Below are 7,747 nucleotides of genomic sequence, written 5' to 3' on the forward strand. Positions count from 1 at the left end.
GTCTTTGGACGGAGTGCGGGACGGGTTGTGACGTTTAGAATCTTCTCGGCTCAAATTTTATTTTATTCAATCTAGAGGCGAATTTTATGCAAATATTATTTTATTTATTTATTTGTTCAATTATTGTATATATATTTCATTTTGTTGGGTTCAGTTCGTTTACATATGGCCGGCAGAGTGATGGGTTCTTCTAGCCCATCACCCAGGCCGGCCGATAATCTTACGATGGAGTCAAACTCCCCTTTAAGTCCTCCGGCGGTAGACCGCCAAGCATCAATCTCTCCTGATATGGAAGACGAGTACGTTTTGGCTAAATCGTCATCCCTTAAAAGACCCGCGATTAATTTAAAGGAGACCTCGACTGACATTCCAAAAAAAACAAAAATAAGTCAATCGATGAAAACTCAAGCGTCCGCATCGCCCCCCATTGGTAGGCAGTGCTACACTCAATCGGACGTTGGTCCATATGTGATTCACGTGCAGATGAAGTCAGATTCATCTCCTGATAATGCACATGACGTTACACTACACCCCGTGAAATTTGGGCAATATTTGTGCTCTAATAATGTTAAAGGTCTGCTCGAGGGGGGAGTCCGTAAGATAGGCAGGAATCGGTTAAGCCTTGAATTTGCTAACGGTCTTTCTGCTAACAGGTTCCTAGAAACAGTCAATAAAGAGAACTCTCGTTACCTTGCGTTTATCCCGACTTTCAACGTGGCAAGAATGTTTATTATTCGAAATGTTCCCAAGGATCTGTCCAATGAAGAAGTAGCAGCGGGTACGGTAACGCCTGAAGGATTTGGTAAGATTATTAAGGCGAGACGCCTCAATGCAAAAAAGAAGGTAGGTGAAGGTCATGAATGGATTCCCACGGAAACAGTGGCTTTAACTATCGATGGGCAAAAAATACCCCAGAGAGTGTTCCTATTTCACAACTCTTTTCTCACTGATAAGTACAATTTGCCGGTAATTCAATGCCGGCAATGCTGCAGGTACGGCCATGTTATGGCACACTGCAGATCACAGCCTCGCTGCTCAAAATGCAGCCAGTCACACCTTAGCTCGCAGTGTACTTCATTTAATGATGTAGTGTGCCTTTTCTGCTCTGGTGCTCATCCAGCCGATGACAAGAAATGCCCGGAATACAATCGGCAACTTAAAATTAAAGCTGCTATGTCGGAGGAGGCTATATCATTTAGTGAAGCCTCCCATCTCTTCCCCTCATCAAAACGATCCTACGCCGAAGTTGCTGAATCGACTGCTACATCATCTTACAAAAAAACCATTGCTATCACCAGGAAACCTAGGGCCCCTCTCCAATCGGGATATGATAAGATAGCCCATCAAGCAATAATTAATAGTTACAGAATCCCTGATCCTCAAAATGGTTGTGCTCTTCGCGAAATGCCGAATGCAGACTTAGGGAATCACCCTGACAGTGTCAACTCTTTCTTGCCTTCGTCTTCCCATCAACCCCAGGATTCTTTCCGTGGAAAAACTCAACTAAATGACAGGGTCCTTGATTCTCTTCTAACCTCCTTGTTGATGCTTCTTAGTTTAGACAATTTACCGTACCACGCTGCTTCCAAAATTGAATCCCTGTGCGTTATGCTTAATAAAAGACTTCAAGATGTGTACGGCAGTACAATGGAATTCGCGTAGTATTTTAAACAAAAAATCGGAATTATCATACCTTTACAATAAATATAACCCAATGCTTTTTGCTATAAGCGAAACTTGGCTTAAACCCCAGCAATTCTTCAAATTGCCGGGGTTTCTAGCATTAAGAGATGACAGGATGGATGGGTGGGATGGTTCGGCCCTTTTAATTAATAACAAAATCCCCTTCTACCAGTTACAACTTCCCGTTCACTCAGATAACATTTATATTGTTGCAGCCAGCATTAATAATATTTCTTACGTTTCAGTATACATTCCGCATCCTTCTATAGCAAATTTGAACGAATTCTTCTCAATTGTAAAGAATATTCCCAATCCGATTGTTATTATGGGCGATCTGAACTGTCACCATGCGTGCTGGGGTTCAGGCACTTCTGATAGCAATGGCAGGTATTTACTTGGTTTATTAGATAAATTGAACCTTTGTTGTTTAAATGACGGCAGACCAACGAGACGTACGGCCCCTAATCAGATTTCCTCAGCAGTAGACTTAACTCTTTGTTCATCCAATTTAGCCCCTCAACTATCATGGAATATCTCTTCCCTATCTCATAATAGTGATCATTTCCCTATATTTATTTCCTTACCTGGAAACCTTAATTCCTCGGCCTCTCTTCCCCCGTTACTAAAGTATAGACTAGGTAAAGCAGACTGGGATAAATATTCTTCCACTTTAGATGACAAAATTCAGTCCCTCTTATCTGTCACTCACCCAAACTTAAATTCCGCTCACGAGTCATTCGTCTTTGCTATCCATAAATCAGCAGAGGAATCCATCCCTCTTAAAAAACCCTTCGTCCGTCGTAATAATAAGCCCTCACAACCATGGTGGGACTCAGAGTGTTCTGCCGCGGTAAAAGAACGAAATGAGGCTGAATTGGAATATACTAAAAATATAACTATTGAAAATTACATCAAGTTCAAAAAAATAAGAGCGAAATGTCGTAAAATTCTCTCAATGAAGAAATCTGACGGTTGGAACTCTTTTTGTGAATCTATTTCCCCCTCGACTCCCTCTACGCTAGTATGGAGGAATATACGGAGATTTCGTAGAGGCATTGCTCCTGTGTCAGCCTCTGGATCGTCTTTCAACTGGACTAATGATTTTTTAAATAAACTAGCCCCTCCTATTGCTCCTAATGAGTTTGATATTCCAGTTACTTACTCTTTTAACAGATCGGACAATCTATTGGATAAGGATTTTAGTTTAGATGAACTCAAAACGGCTCTTACTACAGTAACTGACTCATCCCCAGGGTCTGATGGTATTGTGTACTCCTTTTTGAAAAAAGCTGGCTCAACATGCCATGATTTCTTTTTAGATCTAATTAATAAAACTTTTGAGTCGGGTGATATCCCTGAATCGTGGAAGCACCAAATCATTCTTCCTATTCTGAAACCAGGAAAAGATCCCGAGCATTTCAACTCTTATCGCCCCATTGCTCTCTCTTCGGTACTATGCAAGATAGTTGAGCATATGCTTAAAAACAGATTGGAATGGTATGTTGAGAGTTCGGGATTTCTCTCAGAGTCCCAATTTGGCTTCAGAAAAGGAAGAAGTGTTACTGATAGCCATGCTCTATTATCGACAGATATCAGAATAGCCTTTTCTCAAAAACAATCTGTTGTTGCAGCCTTCCTAGACATATCAGCTGCCTATGACAATGTTCTCCTCCCGGTTCTCTGCAGGAAATTGCGCTCCATAAGAATTCCGGAGAAGGTTGTGCTTTTCATTAATAATCTGTTATCAGGCAGAAAAATTACATTAAGAGTGCTTAATATGCATGATAATCCAAAAATTGTTTGGAGAGGTCTACCACAGGGCTCGGTTTTAAGTCCATTACTGTACAGTATATATACTTCTGACTTAGATCAGTCCATCAACCAGCATTGCAATGTCCTCCAGTATGCGGATGATATTGCAATATATTCGGCCCATAGGAACGTCGTTGATGCGTCCCATCACATAAACAATTCTCTTGTTTCTCTGGGTCTTTGGCTAGATGCCCATGGTTTAGACTTGTCACCTTCTAAGAGCTCTGCTCTAGTCTTTTTCAGGGGCAGAAATTGCCCTCCTATTAATGTGTCATTTCGTTCTCAAGCCATCCCGGTCCATAGGAATGTAAAATTTCTAGGTGTGACCTTTGATTCCAAACTATTATGGTTTGAACATATTAATAGTACAATTGGAAAGTGTGAAAAAAATTTGAATATCATTCGAGCCCTATCAGGCTCATGGTGGGGAGCCCACCCATATTCTCAGAAATTATTATATAACGCTTTAGTTAGGTCTATTCTTGATTTTGGTTCCATTATAATTGAGCCATTCCGTAAAAAAGATCTTAAAAAACTAGATAGGATTCAATCTAAAGCCCTAAGAATAGTTACTGGCGCCATGAGATCTTCTCCCATTAGAGCGCTTCAAGTAGAATGCGCTGATCCCCCCTTAAAGATTCGTCGCCAGTATTTAGCTGATAGATATTTATTCCGTGTTGCTCAATTAGAAAATCACCCGATCTTCCCAAAGCTTCAACTATTACAATCTCATGTTGAAGTGAATCGGTTATGGCTTAGAAGACCAAAACCAAATCTTGTTACTAGTCTAGTTAGATTAAATAATATTGAGGCTCCGTTAATCCAATTCCCTAAGATTCCCATTTATACAGTGCCTTTCGAGGCCCTTATGTTCCAGCAAAAATCAGTGAACATTGGAGTCAACCGTAGTTCGACTGACGTCAATGACAGATTCCTGTCTACAGTAAGAACTAAATGGCAGGGATGGGATTTACTCTTCTCTGATGCTTCAAAATCAAATAATAGTTTAGTTGGATGTGCTTTCATTCATGACAATTTGAAGTCAACCCACAAATTTCAACTTCCCTCGGTCTGCTCTATTTTCACCGGAGAATGCGTAGCCATTTTGAAAGCTGTTAAATATATAATAGAACACAAATTGCCTAAATCGGTAATTTTCTCTGATAGTCTCAGTTCGATCCAGGCCATTACCTGTAGCTCTATTAAAAATTGCTCAAAATCCCCCATAATTTGCCTGATTAAAGAAGCTCTTTTCGCTTGCCATTTGCTAAATTTAGTAGTTCAATTATCATGGATTCCAAGCCACAAAGGCATTCATGGCAATGAAAAAGCGGATGAAGCTGCAAAAGAGGCGGCTACAAACGGTAATAGGTCCTTCTTTCGATGTTTCAGTAAGGACTTGGATGTAGTTTCCTCGGAAAAGCTACATTCTGATTGGTCAGATCTTTGGGTTACCAATAATAAATTACAGTTCTTTCAAATTCAACGAAACATTTATTCTAAGCCTTGGTTTTTCAAATTTAAGTTTAAAAAAAAAGTAACGAGTAGTCTGATTCGCCTAAGGCTGGGTCATGTGTGTTCTCCGGAATTTCTATTCAGGATAAAGGTAAAAGGTAGCCCGGAATGCCAATGTGGTTATGGCGTAGGCACAATTGACCATATATTTTTCGAATGTCCGTTGAACCGTCTTTGCTTCTACGATCTCTTGCTCAAATTCAAAGTATCTCTCCCCTGTAATGTAAAGTCTCTTCTAGCTAGTTCTGAACCCAATGTATTAAAACTGTTGGCGTTTTTCCTTGATAAAAATAATATAAGTCTTTAAATATTTTGTATGTATACAGCTATATGTGTTTATTTTTAATGTTATATTGTTTAATCTTTCATGTTATGTATATAATTCTCTAAATTCAAAATTCTGGGCTAAATCATAGGTGCACTCCTAAGTTTGTCCGTAATAAACTTGACGTTGGCAAAGTGCCCTGGCAGCAAAAGCCATTCTAACAAAAAAAAAAAAAAAAGAATATATGATTAAGATCAGCGGGATCAGCTCCACAAATACATGCGGAACTGGCCACGCGATTTTGTAGTTTCAGGTGTTCCGGTGTACATACGTGACCCAATCTCATTCGAATTAACATACTGGTTGCAGGCTTTGGCAAAGAGATTTTAGCAAACCAAGGTTTGGCAGGAATTGATCTTTGTATGCTCCGATAATGTAACGCAGCGGCACCCGCACCAGATGCCCATAATTTTGTCCATTCCTTTCTTAGGTATATTTTAGGCAGTGCCAACAGGTCTTCAGCAACATTCTTAAATGGAAACATGTCTCCAGAACTAATGGCATCACGAGCTAAGTCATCCACCCTTTCATTACCTTTAATCCCTCTGTGTCCAGGGATCCAGGCAATGGAAACCGAGTAACCTTTAAGATGACATTTTTGCAGTAGACTACGGATTTGATAAATAATTGGGTTATTAGATTTAGATTTGAAAGGAAATTTAGATATTGATTGAAGAGAACTTAAAGAGTCTGAAAAAATGACTGTTTTTTTAAGATGCATTATGATGATAAACTCTAATGCTTTAAGGATTCCAAAGCACTCACCACTATACACAGAGGATTCTGGAGGCAATTTTATCTTTTGGTAAATATTAGATTGTATGTGAAGCACACCAATACCGACACAACCATTGATGGACATCTTAGAAGCATCTGTATACATATGGTTAGCACCCTGATAATCAGTATCAATAAAACTCAGAAATTGTTGATTTTGATCTATATCATTCTTTGAAATACCTATATCCAGGAGAACTGGTGGAACTAGTATAAGAGACTCATATTCATGCTGAAAAATGGGAAGTGATGAAGAGCTAACAGTGGGAGCTGAAATAGATTTAAGTTTTTGAAAACTTTTGATTAAGCAAGGAGGGCTCTTGTGTTTCCAATAGTTGGATGTACTTATTTGAAGTAGAAGGTTAGACAAGATAATCCAGAGTTGGTGATTAGAGAATTGGGAGCAACGGAAAATAAATCTATCACAAAGATATTGGCGTCGTAAATGGAGCGGAGGCTCACAACACTCAACTTGCATAGCATTGATAGGGCTTGATTTCATGGCACCACAAATTATTCTCAAGGCTTTAGATTGAATATGATCTAGTTTTTGGAAGCCAACGACATATCCAGGCTCTAACAAAAATGTCCCATAATCTAAAATGCTTCTTATTAAGGCATTGTACATTAGTTTCATACAAAAAGGATGGGAACCCCACCAAACTCCAGAAACACACCTAAGGATATTAATATTTTTTTCACATTTAGAAACTATGTACTCACAATGTGGGAGGCCTGTTAATTTACTATCTAAAATGACACCAAGGAATTTAGTTTTATCTTTTACTGAAATGGAGTAGTTATCAAATTGCACATTGATTGGAGGAGGAAATAGTTTTCTAGTAAATAAAACTACAACACTTTTAGGAACAGAAAGTTCTAAACCATTAGAATCTAACCATGACCTCAAGAAACATAAGGAACAAGTGACTGATCTACTAGCCTGTTCAGGAGAAAGATTTGATGAATAAAGTAATAAATCATCGGCATACTGTAAGACCCTAACAGTACCATTTAGAGATGACTCTAAATCAGATGTATAGATATTGTATAATAATGGACTTAATACAGACCCTTGTGGTAGACCTCTCCACACTAAACGAGAAATTCTATTGTTGTCATTTATAAGACTGATGGACCGTTCAGATAAAAGGTTTATTACAAAATGACTTAACATTTGTGGAATGCCTAACTTGAAAAGCTTTTCCTGTAACACTGAAACTAATACATTATCATAAGCAGCACTTATATCCAGAAAAGCAGCTACTACTGACTCATTTTTAGAAAATGCCAGTCGTATATCTGCAATTAATATTGACAAACTATCATAAGTAGATCTACCTTTTCGGAATCCAAACTGACTATGAGATAATAAATGGTTCTTTTCAACAAAAAATTCTAGCCTGTTTTTAATTAAGTGTTCAGCTACTTTTGCAAATACTGAGGAAAGGGCAATAGGGCGATAGGAAGAAACATCTGATGCTGGTTTATTGGGTTTTAAAATAGGAATAACTATCTGGGATCTCCATGAATCTGGGACTATACCGGACTGGATAACCGAATTTATTATGCTCAGATAATAAGTAAGTATGCCATCACTGGCATTTACTAAAAATGAGTAAGGCACACCATCTT

Source organism: Cydia pomonella, chromosome 1 (assembly GCF_033807575.1).
Source record: "Cydia pomonella isolate Wapato2018A chromosome 1, ilCydPomo1, whole genome shotgun sequence".
In the NCBI taxonomy this organism is placed as follows: Eukaryota; Metazoa; Arthropoda; class Insecta; order Lepidoptera; family Tortricidae; genus Cydia; species Cydia pomonella.